General features: G+C 39.2%; 1 long non-coding RNA gene across 2 annotated transcripts in view; it reads left to right on the forward strand.

Moving 5' to 3' along the window:
• LOC117829705 overlaps positions 1 to 22,601 on the forward strand; it is a 78,862-nt gene extending 56,261 nt beyond the window's left edge. The window contains exons 2-4 of one of the 2 annotated variants that reach the window (XR_004634674.1): positions 18,032 to 18,106; positions 21,919 to 22,054; positions 22,399 to 22,601. This is a non-coding gene — a long non-coding RNA (uncharacterized LOC117829705). The remainder of the gene's footprint in view (positions 1 to 18,031; positions 18,107 to 21,918; positions 22,055 to 22,398) is intronic. The other variant, XR_004634673.1, reaches the window with a different exon arrangement.
• Positions 22,602 to 23,042: the final 441 nt, after the last annotated feature.

A 23,042-nucleotide genomic window follows, 5' to 3' on the forward strand; every position in this document is an offset into this window, starting at 1 on the left:
AATCACATTGTAGGATTTTTAAAGAATTTATTTGTAAATTATGGTGTAAAATAAGTATTTGGTCACCCACAAACAAGCAAGATTTCTGGCTCTCACAGACCTGTAACTTCTTCTTTAAGAAGCTCTTCTGTCCTTCACTCGTTACCTGTATTAATGGCACCTGTTTGAACTGGTTATCTGTATAAAAGACACCTGTCCACAGCCTCAAACAGCCAGAGTCTAAACTCAACCATGGCCAAGACCAAAGAGCTGTCAAAGGACACCAGGAAGAAAATTGTGGACCTGCACCAGGCTGGGAAGAGTGAATCTACAATAGGCAAGCAGGTTGGTGTGAATAAATCAACTGTGGGAGCAATTGTAAGAAAATGGAAGACATACAAGACCATTGATAATCACCCTCAATCTGGGGCCCCACGCAAGATCTCATCCCGTGGGGTCAAAATGATCATGAGAACGGTGAACAAAAATCCCAGAACTACACGGAGGGACCTGATGAATGACCTGCAGAGAATTGGGACCAAAGTAACAAAGGCTACCATCTGTAACACACTATGCCGAGAGGGACTCAAATCATGCAGCACCAGGCATGTCCCCCAGCTTAAGCCAGTACATGTCCAGGCCCGTCTGAAGTTTGCCAGAGAGCATATGGATGATCCAGAAGAGGATTGGGAGAATATCATGTGGTCAGATGAAACCAAAATAGAACTTTTTGGTAAAAACTCAACTCGTCGTGTTTGGAGGAAGAAGAATGTTGAGTTGCATCCCAAGAACACCATACCTACTGTGAAGCATGGGGGTGGAAACCTCATGCTTTGGGGCTGTTTTTCTGCAAAGGGGACAGGACGACTGATCCGTGTTAAGGGAAGAATGAACGAGGCCAAGTATCGTGAGATTTTAAGCCAAAACCTCCTTCCATCAGTGAGAGCATTGAAGATGGAACGTGGCTGGGTGATATATCAATCTAGTTTCCCAATAGATGGATAACTTCTCCACTTTCTTCTGGAAGTATTCCTTTAGTTTATTATAGCATATCATTTGCTACTACTGTGTTAGACTTAAGTACAAATACACTCCTTGGTCACTCAGTACAGTCCTAGTAAAAAAGTTCTGCTAGCAAAAGCTGCTATTGTACTCGTATTTTGTTTGTGTCAGATTCAATCTGCGAAAGGAAATAGATTCAGTCCAGTTCAACAGCATCACTGAATCAACCTTAATAATAAACATCAAGATTGTTTTTCCTTCCTACTCTGTCAACAAGATGATGACATTTTGAAGTTTCTTAAGAATAAAATTCACAGCAGAAGGAAATATCTGTTGGAACATATCTATGATTTGTGCTTCCAAGGTCTTTTTCTAAAGGGGGCACTGAGTTATCTTGATGAACAATTTTGGGAAGAGTCACAAATGTTTTTTGAAGACCAATCAATTATTTGATTGAGATGGATCCTCCAGTAAATAAGTATTATTGATTGCCTATGTCATCATTGGCTTCCAATAAACTGTATTTCTTACTCATAATAAGAAAATAAATTGAGTGTTGTGTAGAGGCAGCTGTCCCATCAACTGTTATGATGTGTGTGTGTGTGTGTGTGTGTGTGTGTGTGTGAGTGTGTGTCAGCTGGCCTCCTTTACAGAACAAATTCCCTTTGCCCAACAATTTATGAATAGTTGGTGAAAGAACTGCGTCCTGAGTTGAGAAATTGTTTTCAAAAATACTCTTGTGATGCAAAAGACAGAAACTATGTGCTTGAAACCTTACTACAACACTACAGAACAAAAGAATTAAAGCAAAATAAATAAATATGTCTGTCACATCATCACAGAAAAGATCTAGGGGTTCATCCAGGTTTGTTTATAAATGAGGGAACAGGCAGAACAAAGATGGTTTATTTCACATCATTCCCTCCTTGTTCAAAAAGACAAAGAATCATAAAGAGTGATAAAGAGAAAATAGAACAGCCACATCTGTGACATCCACAAGGGAGCTAGCATCTCTGTGTAAATAACATTGTGTTCTTTTCAATTTGAAACAGTTTTTCCCTTCAAGCTGATTAAACTGGGTGTCATCAGCAAACAGACAAAACATGCAATACATCATGCAGCAATAATGCAATAATAGTGTGTTTTTGTGCATGTATGTATAGATCTATGATTTTAAACTTGAGCAAATAATATAATCGCTTAGAAATAGAATGCCTTTATCATCAGTGTGCATTGTATAGCAGACTTTGTTCTGCATTTTTGAAACAAGTTTTCATCTAGAATGTTTCATTCTACACAGACCCTTAGCTTTCAGCTACACACAAATACACACTTGAAACCTTGCAGAAAAAAATAAAGAAAGAGATATAAAAGATAAGAAAAAAGTATGATCCAGAAAATAAAGGAAAAAAAGTCTGGAGCAATATTAATTAACCCTCCTGTTATGTTGTGGGTCAAATTGACCCATTTTAAAGTTCAAAAATAAAAATGTCAAAAGTATTATTTCGTTATGAAACTTTGTCTGCTTGGCTTAATTAGCGTAAACAACATATACAATGAAAATGGCTCATTTCTCACATTTGCAATATGCACATTTGCACTACACTTACAGGAACATAACAGGAGGTTTGAATAATGTAGATAACTACAAAAAAAAAGGAAATGAGGCACTATTCCCCAACAAAAAATATTGAACATAAGTGGCATAAAGGAGGCAGATTTTCAGTGTAACGAATCAGAAACCTCCATTGTTGAAAGCTAAAACCAACATGGAAGTCCAAAATACTACAGTTCCTTCAGTGTCCACTTGAAGCAGACTGCAAAAGCCAATAAATCCCCATTAGGTCTTATATTAAAATTGCTTTGTTCAAAAAATGGTGACACAATATGTGGCTCAGTTCTTTATGTTGTACGGGAGGTGATGTTTTTTTATAATTAATCTCTAAAGATAACATAAAGCTAGGTGTTCAGCACAGTTTACAAAATCAAGGGTGTGGCCGTTGACTGACAGGTGGGCGTGTCATAGCTGTTTGCCAGGAGGCTAAAAGCCCCACCTCAGCTCCACCTCTTTGCCTGAGGTACTGGGTTAGGGTTGCAAAGGGCTGGAAAATTTCCGGTAAATTCCTGGAAAGTTTACAGTAAATTTCCATGGGAAGTTAAGCTGGGGAATTTTGGAAATATTCCAAATGGGAAACTTTCCATGGGAATTTATGGGATTTTATGAGAATTAATAGGAGTTGAGGGTAATTTAATGGAAAGGTATCATATCCAAGCATAAATATTTGTTTTGCTATAAGCAGACATCCATCCAAAATAACAAAATTAAAACAGATGTATTTGTAAGTAGAACTTTATCAAGTGTTAAATATATTATTGAACAATCAATTCTTTCATTGAAGAACAAAAACATGAATGTTGAGTTAAATATTTATCATCCCTCCAACCCAACCCATTCAAAAATTAACAAAAATGCGATCCAAACAAAGTCCCATTCAAAATGTTCAATGAAAGAGCCCCTCTCCCTCCAAAAAAGTCCCATTCAAAATGTTAAATGAAAAGAGCTGCTCTCCCTCCAAAAAAGTCCCATTCAACATGCAAATAAAAAAGCATCTTCCCTTAAGCTTCTCAAGCCCGGCCTCTGCAGGATTCTAGAAATCATCTGTGCATGTGATGGAGGAATGCACAGTGCATGTAGGGGGCGTGGTCTCAATAGCCCTGCAGTAAGCAGTGTGCTATGTGCATGTGATTGAGGAATAGCATGGATATTCAACTGTACTTGCATGAAATCTGGTTGTTTTAGTCAGGATTATGCTAAAATATATTTTCCCCAACTATATTTAAGTTCTCTAGTAAGAGCTAACCTTCAATTTAGTAAATTCCTGGTTTATTACCGGTAATTCCCATAAATTCCTGTTAATTCCTATGGAAAGTTTCGAACTTTGAAAATTCCCAGAATTTTGCAACCGGGTTGAGTCAGCTTTTTCCATATGGTGACTGCCATTTTAATGCTTCAAAATGCCTCTTCAGAAGCAAAAGGGCGATGTTGGTGAAACTCATCCATGTTTCATACAGTGTTTGGTTTGAATGCGGTCATTGGGTTCCTATAAAATACGACCCAATTCCTCCTAAAACCTGCTTTCTCCCTTCCTTATTCTTGGCTGTCCTTTTTTTTTTTTCTGAAAACACACAAACTTGTTGACCTCAGCCTCTCTCTTCTTCCATTATCTGTCAATGTGAGAGACTATGTGGAGCTTCAGGTTCATTTGCACTCCAAGAACAGCAGCCTCTTACCATTTGGTGCTGCACATCATTCTCCTTTAGTGGTACTGTGGTCACAAAATGCTTCAAAATCAATAAGTCCAAAACAGCCTATTGGCAATCAGCCTTGGTGATGAATAGACCAATAGCCACTCTTGTCTTGATGCTTTATTCACATACAAATATTATTCCCTTTGAAAAAAAGACATCACATATCAGTGTCTTGATAGACTTTTTTTTTTTTTTAGCTTGATGCTTTTTTGGCCTATTACCTCCTCCATTGGTAATATTTACAACAATACACAGCCTTGTTTCTGCTCTTGACAATACAAAGAAGTTCAATACCATAATATTATGTGCAGTGGATACACCACCTGGATTGGAGAACACCAGCTGTTTAAAAGCTGTTTTCTTTCTTTCTGATTTTGATATTTTCACAAAATGTTCTTTTTTTCCCGCTTAGTGTGAGATCAAATGCAATCTAAATCTTGAACAACAGCCAGCAGCTGGCCAGCTCACCTCATTCTACAAGCTGTGATTAATACTTGATTCAGATTGGCCATCACTTTGTAGCAAAGGAAGACAAGACGGTTGATATGATCAGAGACTCTGGCAGGTTAACTGTAAACCTATCAATGCATAGATAGAAGTGCAGGGAATTTGACGTTGGTTTGGTTAATTTGAAAGAAGTAAAAAGACAGAAATAGCAGATAAAGAGCTGGAGAGCCCCAAAACACAAACATGTTATAGAATGTTATAGAAAAAAACGCCGTAATTGAAGATGGTGCATGAAGTTAACATTTAATGGAACACAGTAGGGGTTATTAGAGTGTTTTAACAAGAGTGAACAGACACCAAATGTCACAGACTTTGAGTATGACGTGACAGAAAAATCAATCTGAAATCAGTGCCAATTCATAACATCATTGAAAAACATCGTTAATGATTACCGTGGACGCAGGTGAAAGGTTTCTCAAGTAGCAAATAATGTGAAGTGAGCCTCTGTCCAGAGGAGTTGCATGGGCCCCCTTTGAAATCTGATTGGCCGCACCATGTGCCACCCCAAAAGCTGAGACTGTGATTGGCTATTTGCCTTGTCAAAAGAAGGACCTGCAGCACAGTCCAAATAGTGGATTGTTGTACAAAGGCTTTAAGTTGTTTTCTTTGCATTTACATTAAGCTTTATTTTATTTTTGTTGGTACTCTAAATCGTAGAAAACACTGTCTAACTGTTATGTGTAATTTTCAGTGGCTTTTAGACTGACTGTTAATTAATTGGTTAATTCACAACTATATCTAGTGGTCAATTATCTACCGTTCTTCATAATGATTTGATGACGATGTCCCCCCCTAAGTAAAGTCACTACATTATTTTAACAGGATTAGCGTTGATATTGCAGTAATTTTAAGCTAAAATAATCACATGTTTTAATGGAAATGTATTGGTTGCCTCCAGGGGTGCAGCTCGCTCAGCTGGAGGTGAAGCTTCCACAAAAACTGCTCCCCCTGGTAGCTGGCTGCAGTAGAAGTCAAGAACTACGCCCCCCCCCATTCATTTGAATGGGGCTGCAGTCAAACTTTAAAAAATTAATACATGTGGTACGAATGTTTCTCACATGCGTATGCTGTGGTGATATGTAGTTATTATTTGACTGTTTTGTGTTCAAGGCCTCTTTTTCCTGAAAAGTTAATTTTTAAAAAAGGTTAAAAAAACGGGGTTTTACTTCTGGGTTTGCTTCTATTCACAGCTGCCGTAGGCGGAAACTCCATAGGATCTCGTGACGCTACGCTGTAGGGCGGATCTCGTGACGCTACGCTGTAGGGCGGATCTCGTGACGCTACGCTGTAGGGCGGATCTCGTTACCAGGGCAACACAGAAATTACTGTGGCAACCACAGAAATTCTCTACAGCGCAGACTCTGGCTACACAATGGCTACGCCCTGGAACGGGGGTTTTTGGCTTCAAAACTGTACAACGGGAAAAGGCGGAGCACGCTGTCCATTTTATATACAGTCTTTGGTTGCCTCTGAGTTGTTTAACTTTTTGAAGTAAAAAAAACAAACAAATGCAGAACAACACCTGTTTATCTTAAATGTTAGTAGCTGTAGCAGATATGATTAGTGGAGACAGGAAGATTAAATTAATGCTATTCTTTTTTCTTTGTTTTGTCCTTAAAGCCACCCCTGCGTGAGTCAGTGCTCCAGTTGGGTCACCTATTTTAGCATAATCCTAACCAATATAACCAGATTCCATGCAGGAAGATGCTTTTTTATTTGCATGTTGAATGGGACTTTTTCTGGAAGGAGAGGGGCTCTTTTCATTGAACATTTTGAATGGGACTTTGTTGGGATTGCATTTTTGTTAATTTTTGAATGGGTTGGGTCGGGGGGATGAGTAATATTTAACTCAACATTCATGTTTTTGTTCTTCAATGAAAGAATTGATTATTTAATAATATATTTAACACTTGATAAAGTTCTACTTACAAATAAATCTGTTTTAATTTTATTATTTTGGATGGATATCTGCTTATAACAAAACAAATATTTATGCTTGGATATGATACCTTTCCATTAAATTACCCTGAATTCCCATTAATTCCACTTAATTCCCATGGAAAGTCTCCAATTTGGAATATTTCCAAAATTCCCTAGCTTAACTTCCCATGGAAATTTACCAAAAACTTTCCAGAAGTTTACTGGAAATTTTCCACCCCTACAAATGAATACAGTAATGGCTCAAAATCAGTGTGAGGTACATGGCATTTTTAATACCACTCATATTAAACATTTGTAACCCTCACCTGGTTTAAAGCCATGCTGCGGTTAACTTTAGCAAGAACCTGAAACCATGTGTCTCTGCAGCTGCCTTTGACCTCTCACCTGTCCTGATGAGAAATACACCCCACAGCAAGAAGAGAAAATACTATGTTGCTAATGCACAACACACACAACACACACGCAAACAGCTTGAGTGACTAACAACTGTTGCAACTTTTTCTCAAATTGCTCAATTGAAGTTTTTAAAAAGTTTTGTAATTCATTCATTTCTATGTTTGCATGTTTTCAACAATAAAGGCAGCACACATTTGACTCAGCTCTCAAGTGGTGGTTTGCACGTGTGCATTCGTGTGTGTATTCCTTTTTCGACATCCCTTTATTTATTCTGTGGTTGAAATCGAGGTGATTTTTGTGATGATGTGTATTCACAGCATGAGGCTGTACTGCAGGCAAACATAAACAGCCTGAGGAGACACATTAGGATTAACACACACACACACACACACAAGCCGCATACTAAATCTCTTAAAGAAACACTGAGAAAAATACAAATAAGAAGAGGCAGAAATACAAACTAGAAAGAGGAAATACAAAAGCCCCTCTTCTGTGTCTGCTTGTCTTTCAATAGTTGTTGTCGCTGCAGGCAAGAGGCAGTGTTGTAAGTTACTTAAGTTTTTCACCTCACCTGAAAGAAGCACTTAATGTTAAAAATATGTATCTTTTTCATTGAACCATTTCCCACAGTAAGCAAGTGGGTCACAAGCTAAATAAAACTTCAAAATAAACTAGGCAGTTTAGGAAGATTAGCATTCAGATTGACAGATTAACTAATCTTACTGAGCAGCGTCTTTCTTTCAAAAATGTGGAAACGCGCTCAGTCACTTTTTAATGAGGTAGTCTAAAGCATGTGATGTCACCCATCTGTTTCTGAAGCACTGTTTATAAGCCAATCGTCGGCGGGTGCCATATTTGAAATGCTGAACACAACCTAACTTCGTTCCAGCTAGTGTGAGGTAAAGAGGCGGGCCTTTTAGCCTTTTTGCTTATAGCTACAGGCCTGTCAATCAAGTCAGCCATGTCCTTATTCAGGCAAAACTCGTAAGTTTAATATCTTCAAATTCACCCCGTGTGCTGATAGAGAAATTAGTTACTCAGACCTAAACCGTTTTTTGAACCAGGCTGTAAACATGTTTATTATTGCTGCAAAATGGTCTTTTCAGAATGGGTGTATTTGTGGTTTCTGGTGTTTCAGCAGCCAGCCTCAAGTGGACGCTTGATGAACTGCAGTTTTTAACACTTCCGCATGGGCTTTATATTTTAAGACCGGAGTTTGCCATTTATCAAAGAATGAAACATTTAAATACTACATTTTCAAGACAAATTAGAAGTTTTTCATAGTAGTTGGAGTTTTTGGTCTACTATTTGACTTGCGGGTCCAGGATAAATCCTGGAGTGGATGTTGTATCGTTGTTATTGCTGTATGGTGCTGGAAACAGTACAGACCGAACATAGGAGTGGACCCTTTTTTGATTTATGAATAATGGCTGAATAGATGCCAGTTACAAATGAATCTTGTTTTGGCTTGAAATGCCCAACACACATTCAACCCTTTTGATCATCGCTCCCTGATTTATTGCTTATAAAAACACTTGGAAAACTTTGAGTGATCCATTGTTTAGTCACTTATTTTGTTGCTTTGCATTGCTTGGTTTTCATGAAATCATTTCATGTGCATTGCTGTTTTATATCAATTTTTGTGCTGATTTGACTTCAAGTATTTTCATTTGTATTCATTGTGAGTTGTCAGACTGGACTCTGACTGGCACCCCACTTTGAACTGTGTCAAATCTGTCACAGGGTGAACTTGCAGATAGCCAATGAGGGATGTAATGATAAACCCAACTCACAATACGATACAATACGAGACTATGCTGGGTTCACAATACCATTTTATCATGAATTCTTAAAGGTGTAAGTAGCACAGTTCATGTTTAAGCTTTAGAAAGGAGAATGAGTCAGAAGTATTATTTCTGTTGCTCTAATATTTCCTCTTTTGCTGCTTCATGCCAAGGTTACCTTATTTCCTGTTCTGTACAAAAGTGCTTTTATTTTGGGACAATGCAAAATGATCAAATGTGAGATTGTGATTAAAAGCAGCTAAATGAATGACCATGTCAGAAATGTTCAACGACAAGTGTAGCATCTGTTCCCACCCTCTTTGTAATCTGTAGATAGACGCAGACACATACACGATGAGCAGAGAGATACTGCCCATCAAAGAGATTATCACTAGATGAAATCTTGAGTAGGAAAAATGTTAAAATGGTTGGGAGCTATTTTGGCTGGAGAGACACAATGGCATTGAACAGGAGAAGTCAGAGGTAGCACCTGTCTGTTTAAGAATTCATTCATCTTACATCTCAAACTTCAGCACTCCTCTCTGTGTGCCAATATTTAACTGTATTGATACATCCCTATACCTTTGGACTAACTTCTGGCAGTATAAGGGGCTCATACTAATACTGGTATTTAAACAACCCTAGGTTTGTAGTCTGAGTTTGATTGAGGTAAGCTTGTCACAGACATATCTGGAAAAAAAAAGTTGTTTTGGGTGTTTTAAAAAAAAAGCGTCACCATTGTAAAATAGGCAAGAGGGAAAACACACAAAAGCAATGACAAGAAAAGTTTTGTAATGCGTAACTTTAAAACAAATCTTATCAGCAGATGTGTTCACAAAAAAACATGCTATATTAAATGATTCTTCAGTTTCTGAAACTTCCAAAATAAAACAGTATTTCTATCAAAGCAGGAACAGATTGATAAAATGTCGCAGGTTATCTGAGGACAGAAGCTATCTTGCATTAGTGAGTGTTTGTTTTGTTTGTGTGTCAAATGTTTAATTCATCTCACATGGAATCCAAGGACAAGAAGGAGGTCTGGCTTTTGTAAGTGTGTGTGTGGGAGGCTGGGGGTTATGCTGTTTGTGTGTGTCAGTGTTTTTGTTTGTGGTCTCTCAGTACCATCTGCTAAATAATGACTCACTTGTGAGGTCCGTAACACCGGTACATGTGCGTCTCTGCAGGACTATCGTAATGTCTGTCAGGGAGAATTAATGATCGCATATTAAACAACACAAACACACTCGTATATGAGTGAATACTTGTTGTTGTAATTCTACAAATCCCAAAGAAATGCAGATGCAAAATCCCCAACATCTTATTGTGTATGTTGGGATGTTTTCTCAAAATTAGAGTGACATGTTTCCTCACTGTAGGATAAAGGTAAAGCTTGGAGTAAAAGTTTTTCTCTGCTTTGAAGAAACGTGATTGTTGGAAACTTACCATCAAAAATGGTTCCATGTTGGAGGTCTCTCGGTATGGCTCCATTGATCCTCTACCTACTGCTCACCAAGAGAGATAACCTGCTATCTGACAGTTTCGGCCCAAACAAACTAACAGTGTTAACTGATGCCCCTCATTTGATGTGTTTGATGTGATGCACTGCAGACATCAAATTTGAAATGTTAACAGCACTGAACCCGCAGTGTTTCAGAAAGAGATCTCCAAACATGCACAGCCAGGGACCAAAAGTAAGATGTTGAAGGCCTTGTCGCTTCTTTGATGATTTTTTTAATCCCACAGATTTTGTGTTGGTGCTGATTTTTACTGTTCGTCCTGGGTGTTGAACATCAGGTGCTGGTAATCAGTTGTCAGCTGGGGGTTCTGTTTGTAATCAGGCATGTGGGCAACATAGTTACAGCTAACCCAAGACGGTTGTCCACAGTGTCTTCAAACCTGAGGAATTGATCTTAGACTCTTACAACATTTTTAAAAAGTGTATTAAAACTAGTATCATGCATTACTGACGTGCTCCCATAAAAAGTAAGTTCTGGTTTACAGCTCTTCAGAGTAACTTTTTACTTTGCATTGTTGAGTTAAATACACCCGGACTAAAAGCTGGGGTTGGTAGTCAGATTTAGATACACTTTTTGTTATACTGGTTAAAATGATCTTTATGTCCAGATGGTAATCAATACATGATGTGTTCTTAAAAAAGAGCGAAAAAAAGCAGCTATCTACAGCCGGGGTAAACCTGGGAAAACACCAACCAATCCCCGACTTTAGGGTCCAATTTATGAAACCAATCAAATCCCGTCCTGCCGTTCTGCCTGCCTACGCCCGCCTCCTGCGCGTACATTTCATGTTTGTTTGTGTTTTTAACTTTCACTATGATAATGTTTTGGTGTTTTCTTACCGCTGAGTGAGACATGAGTTGATGTAGTGCAAAACACAAACGATGTGCTGAGGACCGGTTTGGAATCAGTCACGATCATGTGAGCGGGGGCGTCGTTTTGGAGGAGCTCCGAGGGGAAGGGGGGGAGGGGTTAGACGGCGTCCTGAGGAAATGCTACATTCAAATGCATGCTAGTTTTCCGTGACTACCAACCCCAGCTTTAAAGAATGTCCCAATTTTATTTTTTAACATTTTTACGCCACTTTTACAATGCAGTGGTGCTGCATCGGCCCCCCTCCATTTTGCAATATTTTGTTTACCTGTCCTGTCATATGTGGCACATACTGTTTTGCATGTGTCACACTCAGCAGAGATATTTTGGACGCAAGATGTCTCACTCCTTAGTAATTAAGTTTGCTATGTTTTGTTGGTCGCTTCCCGGTCACTGTTTGGCTATTTCCCGGTTAAGATAGTAAAGTTGCAAGATGTCTCACTCCTCAGCAATTCATCTCCAGAAAACAATCTCATGTCTGTGCACGTGCAGTGACGTCACCATTCGTGGAAGTAATTGTGACTGCAGGAAGTCGACAAACTATCATGAAAACAAATAATGCAATATTTTGCTGTATCCCAATTTTCTATTTCATATAAAATGCCAAACACATGACCAAAATGTATCAGTATTTTTCTCCCTCAGATGTTTGTCTTTCATAAACCAATGGTACCTTACCATAAAACATCTCTTCTTTTTTTTGCTAGAGTAATTCTCTATTTTACTGTCAGGGACACAGGTAATTGTAAGATAATTATGAAGTAATGTATCCCAAATTAAGGCTCGGTGCACCACTTTATTTGAAGGAACACAATAACAGAGACTAATGTGCAATAATCAGAGGGTCATTTGGCTGTTTTAATGATTAAAATTGTAGGCTCCAACCACTTTTAGCATGGGGACCTGAGAGCTTGAAAGAGGACAGCAGCAGGATATGAGTTAGTCATGTTTTGTTGTAAGACAACATATGATTCAACAGCAGAAATGATGATGATGAAAATGTTGTTTATTTTTATTATTATTCTTTGAAATACAGGGCCCAGGGTGTTTGCGTCTGTTGCTTGGGTTGCCTTGACTCCTGTGCTCCTGCTTTTGTGTCTACTTATTGATTATTAGTGCTGTTAAAAAACATGAACTCTGATCTTTGAGAGGGAGCCGTGGCCTTTTTTAACACATTCTCCATGTGCTCTGATACCAAAACACTGATTTTCGTTTGAGAATTTCTTGAAATCTTACACTTAATTGTTTGACATACTTGAAGAAAAAGTAAGCTAAAGTCAGAGGAAAATATTTCAATCTTCTTTTAATTAATTTGCACCCACTCAAGTGTGTCTTTTGCCTTTTTTCCCCCGGAAATAACACACACACACACGCACATATAACAGTGCCATGTGGTGTTGGAGCCATTAAAGCAGAAATTATGCCTGTTAATCAAAATAACTGTAAGTACGTGTGAGTAAGCTTGGTTGTGTATTTTGGAGTCAATACGTACGATTTAATAGGTGTGTGTTTGTGCATCTGGGGTTCATGGCAGGGTCGGCGTCTCTCTCTGACACCAGACTTTTCAATACCCATTTAAATGCAGCTCTAATTATCACACCGATAATTACACACACTCTCAAAGCCAGAGGAAGACGTGGCTGTGGGCCCGTGCACGTGGACGCACTCACTCGCTGTCTTAAGGTGATTCAACACATAATGAGACGGAGAGACAGGAAGAGGGAGAGAGGCGTGTTAATGCATCACAGGACGCCTTGATAGATGGTTAATGAGCAGCTTTATGTGTACAAAGACACTCTCGGAGAACTGATGCATCACAGCAGCAGGAAAGCATGTGATTAATATTAGAGCTGCTAACGCATCAACTGTAATTATTGCACTTTCACTTTCACTCTTGGTTACATTTAAAAAATGTTCCAGTTTCGCTTCTCTCTGCCCATACTGGCTAAAATACAGAAAATAAAAGACCAATACCAATCTCTGCTGGATGACCAACTAAATTAGCAACATATTCCAACCAAAAACACCTTTTATTTGATGGAAAGTCATACAAAAAGACATCCCCTTTTCAACAATTGCCAATTGTAATGGCTTAAAATTCAAAATTACACTCATAATTGCCAACATGTTTCAACTCTGCAAATATTTAGGAGAATAGTTGGGATTTCATTACTGATCCTCATGTTACACACATATGCCACTTGCAAGTTGCACATATGGTTCCCACTACATTGGCAAACATTCCCTATAAGTTCTGGTAAAGTTTCAAGACAAGGTTCTACATAAGGACATGATATGACAGTCTTTGAGAAAGCTGCCATGGACATAAAATACAGGAGCAAGACAATCAGGAAACAGCAATAAGGAAATATAAAAAAAGACACATGCAGACACAACAGGACAACATTTAACAGTGCTGTACACATTTGCATCAAGCAGTGACTACCAATCATTGAACTAGCTGCATGCAATTGAAATTAAGCAACGTATAGACTGAGCGACAGATGAGCACAACGAATAGACATCACAAGCAATTAATCAATCATGAAATCCGCTTAGACTGCCAACTAGCACGCTGTTATTCGCCATTGTATCTAGAAGTTAAATGTATGTTTTGGTTAGCAGAGTGGGCTTAATGTTACTTCTACAGCTTCACCAACTCCAAAATGATGTCACCAGCATAATATGTCAATGCTAATTGTGGAGGGATTTTGACTTCCCATTACACTTGCAGTGTTTCTTTATAAAAAGCAATTGAAGTAACTCCTAGACAACATCAGACATCTCTTCTGTTCTCCCTTAGCTAACTACAGAAACTACCCCCCCCCCCCTCCCAAAAAAAAAGATAACCCAGTTAAACCTCTTTTAGAGTTAAGTGGTAAAGCCGTAAACCAGATTGTGAACCAGTGAAACGTAAGCAGTCTCTATTGGAGGAGTAAAACATTGCTTACTTGTGAAAAAGCCAAAAATATTAGGTATAGAGGAAGATAGTCAAGCCCTTAACCATAGTTAGCTAACAAAAGAAAAAACAAGAAAGGCGGACACATAATCATAATAAACATAATCTTTGTTTGCAGCACTTTGTAGCCTTTTCTGGTACTTTCACATAATCTTCTGTCTGTCATCATCAAAAGCAATATTGTATTAGCATTTCCTCACGGAAAGAAAACTGGGGAACAAATTGTCCTGTTTCAGCAGGTTACTGGGTGAAATGGTTCCTGTGGTGCCAGGATGAGTGTGTTCCCATGACGACTATATGAGTTTTTGTTCCCGTGGTGATAGGAAAGTTATTCTAGTTCTTTGATTTCCCAATGGACCAGACGGCGATGCAGGGAGTGGGGAACTACAAAAAAACAGGATCCTTGAGAGGGGGAGAAAGGTGAAAAAGAAGTGTTGAGTGACAAAATGGAGAGGTAAAGACAGATGAATCGAGGAAGATAGATTTTGAGGGGGAAAGAAGAGATAGTGAAAGAAGAAAAAAAGAGAATTAGATGGAGACTATTGTCATGGCTGGGGGATAAAAACAGATGGTTGTTTTCCTGGTGTTCAGGATCAGTGGATTGAACCATCCTGCAGCAATCTGAAGTCTATGGCAAAGTTTTATTGCAGCACAGTCTATTCATCCATCCATCCGTCCGTGCATCCATTCATCAATCAATTCATCCATCCAGCCATCTGTTTCTTTTTTTCTTCCAACACAGGCACCAAGAGAGTAAGTTCAGAAAGATTGTCTGTGTTTTGAGGCTCAATGAATTGGCCAGGCCTGCAGCAACCTGTTTCAATCCACAAATTTGCAACCAGCACTCATGAAGGGGAATCATCTACCACCCTTTGAGTGTTTGGCCTTTGATTTCTTTGAGTTAGAGACATCATTTGCAGATTTAAGCCATTCTACATCAAAGTAAAGTATCATTTTGAGTAAAATAAAATATACTATTTCTTAAATAAAAAGACACTGGCTTAGGTCTGTATCAATAATGGTGAAAGCTTTTCAGTTAAGCAAGTCTCTGTGACCCACAAGTGGTCATTTGGGGAATTCAAATTTGGGGTTTTTGCCATACAGATAGTAGCTGGGAGGGATGCCAAAGTATGTTGGCACAGCCAGTTTATTTATACATTTATTTTTGACTCTTTGTTTAACATTGCCACCGAAAATCAACGAGCCGCTCTCTGTTCCTCACGTCTGATAGCCAGCAGCGCCCATCACATATGCTGCAGATGATCAGTGTGATAGAGAGAGAAGTCCTACAGCCTGTCCCTGCTAAAAATTCAAAAGAACACATTCTTGATGTGACCACTGTGACTGTATTTTGATTCTCTTGAATCACAGAAAAATGCCATGAAAGGGCTGTATTGCACATTTACGACGGTCCTTGAATGTACCTGCAGTGACAGCCGCACTGGACAGACAGTCAGTTCACGGCACTCTAAAATGCATCTGCATCTTTGATGACAAGGAGTTGATCTAAACCTATTAGATGTGTCTGATTTATCACCAAACTGGAATAAATCATGATCCAGATGCAGAGCTTTTTACGATAATAGCGGCAAAAACGTCAAACATCAAATATTATACAGACATCCCCCAGTTGTGTCTTTGTCACTAACACACACCGGGGGTAAAAATCCTCAATGAAGATAAGACAGATGCACTCCTGCTGCAGGTAGAGACCAAACTAACACTGCGCTCCTCAAATAATAACTCAAGCCTGTCACAGGAATGCATCACTTCTATCTTTAAAGATTAGACTCACAGCGGGGAAAACATGGATTCTTAATGTCCGACAGTCAGCCACTAAAATTTTCGTCTCGTCATTGTCTCTTCAACAAAAAAAATTCGTCCTTAAAAAATTTGTCATTGACAAACATTTATCGTCATAATTTCTTTAACGAAATTAGCACTGGCACACGGGTCACATGTACTGATGCAGCGTAATATTGATTAAAGCATTTAAAAATGTGATTTGTCTTACTTGGGTGTGTCCATATGAAGTAGTGCTGATGATTGTCAAAATATCCGACATGGAGTTAAAGCTAGGGTTGGTAGTCTCGGTAAACCAGCATGAATTTGAATGTAGCATTTCCTCATGACTCCGTCTAACCCCTCCCCTCCTCCCTCGGAGCTCCTCCAAAACGACGCCCCCCCCCCGCTCACATGCACGAGCGCCGCTGATTCTCGACCATATGATCGTGAATGATTCAAAACCGGTCCTCACCAAAACATTATCATAGTGAAAGTTAAAAACACAAACAAACATGGCTGCTGTTAGTACTCACAACTATCATGCTAGCATTATCCAGTTATACTGGTGACACGATATCAGGAGAAAAGTTATAATACATATAAAACTGTAACAACTCTACTGTTTGTTAAACGTGTTCAGTGTAGATGTTCTTAATTCCTACAGTGTTGACGGTCAGTGAAGGCATCAGGAGAGGTGTAGAGTGTGCGAGTGGGAGAGAGGAGAGGAGAAGTTCTTCATTCATTCAAACATTGATTGTTGTTTTGTTGGTTGGCGTGATCACAGCCGACAGTGACCGGTTATTAAAGCTCAACGTGTTCACCTATCAGCTCGTCATCCCTACAGCGTCCGGACGGACGCTACAATAAAAATATATTTTCTGTAGGACTTACTGAACGTCATTAATTATTCTGATTGTTGGTGAGAGCTTTTTAGAATCTGATCCGGACTACAGTCCTGAGCAAAGCACCTCATCAGGTCAGAGGGGACAGGCCCGAGGACGAGCGAGAGGGGCAGTCAGTAGAGTCAGGGGAAGTAGAGGCAGGAGACGGAGACTCGGAGGAGTGCACGCCGGGGAAATGTGCGCGCAGGAGGAGAGCAGAACGGCTGGACGGGATTTGATTGGTTTAAAATTTGGAGAGCCAAAATACGGTGATTGGTTGGTGTTTTCCCAGGTTTACTCCGGCTGTAGATAGCAGTTTTTTTTCACTCTTTTTTAGGAACACATCATGTATTGATTGCCATCAGGACATAAAGATCATTTTAACCAGTATGACAAAAAGTGTATCTAAATCTGACTACCAACCCCAGCTTTAAGCAGAGAGAAACTGTAGGAGGTGGGGCAGGACAAGCCAGTATGTGTTAGCAGAGAAAAGCTTAGTACAGTGTGTGTTTATGTGGGGTGGATTATGATTATGATGCAATACAAATAAGATGATGTATTTTCGCTGTTGCTTAAATGTGCGGCAAATCATCTAGTCTGACAGATACCCTGTGGCAGCATTTACAAGCATTGAAAACTGCTTTACAGAAACAATCAATCCTGCTGCTGCTGTTCTCATTTGCTATTGTAGGTCAAACAGAGGCATCAGTTGTAATTTTTTCAGTTGATTTATTAACCAGTTGAAAATTCCTTACAGGAGCTTTAAGGATTTATAACTCATTGTTGCTCCATGCACATCTCCATTATGCAAAATCAGCTACATACAGTGACATAATACTTAATCGCTGACCTCATCCTTTTTGGGAGCAGAGAGGTTTTTTTGTCCACTTCTTTTGCTGCTTTTATTTGAGCTGGATGCTATTTATGATAGCTCAAAGCGTGAGGGAGGACTGAGGATTGATTTTTTTTAATATACTGTATGTTCTACATTTTCAATTCATGTCATGATGAAAGTGCAAAAACATAGAAAAAAAAAAAAAAAAAAGAGGGATGAGAGCTATAAAAGGTGACGTGCTTTAAAATAGCTTGTGACTTCCCAAGCTGTTGCAGGTGAAACCGGCAGCTGGCTGAAGATTACAACCACTTTTGATCCTTTCTTCAGGTGCTCTTCAGTTGGTAAGTCTGTAGTTTTGTTAACAAGGTTGTAATTTAGTGATTCTAGCTGAATATGTCACAAGTTTTTGGAGTTTGTTTTTTAAGACCCCTCTTTAACATTTCTCATTAACAAAAACAACAGATCTGTAATGAGGCTGAAAGTAAACTAAACCCTGTCAAAGACAGCTAATCTCTGGTGTGTGCGTTTTTGTGTTACTTCTCTGTCAAGTATCGGGTATTAGTGTATTCATTGTTTCATCTAGCACTACATGCACACGTATAATTAGGCTGCTATACACACAAACACACAAACACACGCACACGCACACACACACACACACACACACACACACACACACACACACACACACACACACACACACACATAAACACACACGCACGCACACACACACCTGACAAACATAAACACCTAACTGGAGCTGATTGGAATGATGCTCTCACATACGCCCAAAGGCTCTAATGCACCTGTTCCTGCAGGAAATTAGAAACACGCACGCACACGCACAGATACACGCACAAACACATACAGTGAGGCAAAAAAGTATTTAGTCAGGCACTGATTTGCAAGTTCTCCCACTTAGAAAGATGAGAGAGGTCTGTAATTTTCATCAGAGGTACACTTCAACTATGAGAGACAAAATGAGAAAAAAAATCCAGGAAATCACATTGTAGGATTTTTAAAGAATTTATTTGTAAATTATGGTGGAAAATAAGTATTTGGTCAATAACAAAAGTTCGACTCAATACTTTGTAACATAACCTTTGTTGGCAATGACAGAGGTCAATGTTTCCTATATGTCTTCACCAGGTTTGCACACACTGTAGCTGGTATTTTGGCCCATTCCTCCATGCAGATCTCCTCTAGAGCAGTGATGTTTTGGGGCTGTCGCTGGGCAACACAGACTTTCAACTCCCTCCACAAATCTATGGGGTTGAGGTCTTGAGACTGGCTAGGCCACTCCAGGACCTTGAAATGCTTTTTACGGAGCCACTCCTTCGTTGCCCGAGCGGTGTGTTTGGGATCATTGTCATGCTGGAAGACCCAGCCACGTTCCATCTTCAATGCTCTCACTGATGGAAGGAGGTTTTGGCTTAAAATCTCACGATACTTGGCCCCGTTCATTCTTCCCTTAACACGGATCAGTCATCCTGTCCCCTTTGCAGAAAACCAGCCCCAAAGCATGAGGTTTCCACCCCCATGCTTCACAGTAGGTATGGTGTTCTTGGGATGCAACTGCATTCTTCTTCTTCCTCCAAACACGACGAGTTGAGTTTTTACCAAAAACTTCTATTTTGGTTTCATCTGACCACATGATATTCTCCCAATCCTCTTCTGGATCATCCATATGATCTCTGGCAAACTTTAGACGGGCCTTGATGTGTACTGGCATAAGCATGGGGACACGCCTGGCGCTGCAGGATTTGAGTCCCTCTCGGCGTAGTGTGTTACTGATGGTAGCCTTTGTTACTTTGGTCCCAGCTCTCTGCAGGTCATTCATCAGGTCCCTCCGTGTAGTTCTGGGATTTTTGCTCACCGTTCTCATGATCATTTTGACCCCACGGGATGAGATCTTGCGTGGGGCCCCAGATCGAGGGAGATTATCAATGATCTTGTAAGTCTTCCATTTTCTTACAATTGCTCCCACAGTTGAGTTATTCACACCAACCTGCTTGCCTATTGTAGATTCACTCTTTCCATCCACAATTTTCTTCCTGGTGTCCTTGGACAGCTCTTTGGTCTTGGCCATGGTTGAGTTTGGAGTCTGACTGTTTGAGGCTGTGGACAGGTGTCTTTTATACAGATAACCAGTTCAAACAGGTGCCATTAATACAGGTAACGAGTGGAGGACAGAAGAGCTTCTTAAAGAAGAAGTTACAGGTCTGTGAGAGCCAGAAATCTTGCTTGTTTGTGGGTGACCAAATACTTATTTTCCACCATAATTTACAAATAAATTATTTAAAAATCCTACAATGTGATTTCCTGGATTTTTTTTCTCATTTTTTCTCTCATAGTTGAATTGTACCTCTGATGAAAATTACAGACCTCTCTCATCTTTCTAAGTAGGAGAACTTGCAAATCAGTGGCTGACTAAATACTTTTTTGCCTCACTGTATAAACACACACACAAATCCTTGAGATAACCTGGCTCCAGAGTGCTGTTGGCACTGATTTTGTTTGCAAGCTCATTAAGAATTCATTATTTTTGTAAACTGGCAGGTACAATCAGGATTTGACATACACTGCAGGTCGTCTTTTTAATGGTTTGCTCCTTTTTTGTTTTTCTTTTAACTTTGCTGTTAATGTTTATATCCATACTAGCAAAGCATCAAGTTAGAAGTGACACATTTTTACACAAGCAGATAAATGGACAGTGATTCACCTGCTCTCCCTCCTCCTGGAGCTGCTCGATTTACTCCTGAAACATCACAATCTTAATACGTGCACGTGAGCGGGTCGCAGGATGTGCAATGTGACTTAAATGAGGTGAAACATGCCGTGCTGCCTTTATATTACTACTCATTGCACAAAGGAAACTCACTAAGTTCTTATTTCTTCATGTCTTATGTACTAGAAAAGTTTTTTGTGCTTACCGGAAAATCAAACCTTCATCCCTGTTCACTGCACACAGCTAATCGCCCCATCCCTCACAGTCTGTTTTTCTATTTTGCATGTTTTTGCTGGTGGTAGACCTTCATTGTAACAGTTATATAAGGGGCATGAGTGAAGGAACATTTCAGTGTTCAAAGTGTTACGGGCTTCCCCGAGTAGAGGTATGAATGCAACATAAAGCCCCAACATGAACAGTGATCAAAACGAGAACGAAGGTTAGGACTGGTTCTCAGTAGGGGAAAACTGAAAAGGGGTCCACTCACCTGCACCGGTCTGCCGGGGAATATACTGGGTGGTGAGGGGTGAGCCCAAGCGTCTTCTTATTAGTTTAATAGTTGTTTTCTTTGGTTGGGATAAGTCTTTTAAAAAGTGCTTTGTGGTTGTCTCTAGTTGAGTCCCGTCGTGATGAGTTGGCGCTCATCACTTCAATCAGTTGACGTCAAACAAACAAGACCAAGTCCCTTTCATGGCTGCGTTTAACAGTGTCGGACAAACCAGTGACAACCGAACCCAATCCCAATTTCCCACATGAGAACCAGCCAAACAAAAATAAAGAAAAGAAAAGAAGAGGAGGCTTAAGGTATCCCTTTGTCCTAACAAAAGATGTTAAAGAACTGAAACATGGGTGACATTATGTTGAATGTTTCCTTAATAGACAGTTGGAAAAGTTATAATGTATAGTGAGCGGGTGGACATACTGTAGCAAATTACTACCGTGCTTTGTTGTATACTTGATTCTGATTGGTCAAAATCCTACAACAACAGTGACTAACTCTCAACATCAAAAGTATCCCAAGGGACAACCTCATATCAAGTTGGTTGAAAAGAGTCTGGATTGTGGCTTTGTGTCAGGGTCCTGCTCACCCGACAGGATTTTAGTCTCAAACTACCTGCACACTAAACCCCTTTCTACCCCACTGAATTCAACACATGAACAAGTTGTCACAAAATATTGATATGAAGCTGATTGTATATAAAGAGTATTTCATTGTGCATCTAAAAAAATAATAGTTCTTTAGATTCTGCAATTCGTAGCACTTCCATTGCAACGCTATATTCTTATCAACCTACTTGTGGCTACTCGCTTCTTTTTTCCTTGTTGTTGTGATTGGTCAGCCGTTAACAACCAATTTCAAGTTCTGTGCTCCAGATGAATTTAAAGTTATTTTAACCATATCCACCATATTGTTCAAAAATTTAGAATGCTAATGGAAAGTACCATTTCTGCCACAGTGTCAACAGGCAGAGGTGGAATATGCAAGAACTCCTTCCAGATGGACTTAACGTGATGTGAAGGATTTTTTGACCAATCAGGATCAAGTATTCAACACAGCCAGGTAATATATCTGTATGAACTTTTTTGACCTGCTATTTTTCTGTGATTTATTTATCGTGGTAAAAGGGTCACTTTTACTGTCTCTACAATATCAGTATACTGCAGAAAAAAAATTATTTCACCTGGTTAGCTCATGTTTTGTCTTTTATTCATGAGAAAACCAATTATTTCAAGAACTTCAGCAAAAAAAAAGATATATGGAGATGTCTGTCTCTTGCAGAAAATAGTATTTTTAGATTTTTTTTGTCATCCTTGGTGAAACATCATATTTGAGATATTTGGAATTTTGATTCGACTGATCTGAATTTGTCTTTTCTCTGTGGCTCTGTTTTTCTGTTTGGGCAGACCTATAGAAGTGTCCCTGTTCATAATTTGTCCTTCCTGTAGAGTGATGACAGGAGCGTTTTTCAAAATGCAGACAGGAACACAAAAACACAACAGAACACTCAGACAGGCATCATCACAATTTGAATATTTTCAGTGAATATTTTGAGAACTGTCTAAATGTGTCTGTGTTTGAATGCTGCATATATCAAGTCTGTCATTGAGATGTGCTATTGTTTTTTTTTGTTCGTTCATCAGAAAACTTTTGGGTGCGTATGAACAAAGTATGCAAATTGTTTTTCACTCCACTCAAAATTTCAAGTGCTGAGTCACTTTCAGATATAGACACTTGGAACATTGTTTTTATGACGGCGTCTGAAGTATGGGGTATTATGAGTGTTCGCGAGGACAGCTTTTACATCAAAAACATGGGCAAGTAATTAAGTATTGTCCAAATTGAAATATTTAAAAGTATAAAATAACCAAAATATACCATTTTGTAATGTCACTGTTTACTCAAGTGGTTCCTCCAAACAACTTTAACCTGCTCAAGATATTTTTCTAGCCATGTTGACTTTCTTTGTCTGCATGTTTTAGAAAATCCCCATATAAACACAACTCCTGCTTGAATTTCTCCCCCCATGCTGATTTTGTTTTCACAGCAG

The sequence above is a fragment of the Notolabrus celidotus genome, chromosome 18 (assembly GCF_009762535.1).
Source record: "Notolabrus celidotus isolate fNotCel1 chromosome 18, fNotCel1.pri, whole genome shotgun sequence".
NCBI classification, from domain to species: domain Eukaryota; kingdom Metazoa; phylum Chordata; class Actinopteri; order Labriformes; family Labridae; genus Notolabrus; species Notolabrus celidotus.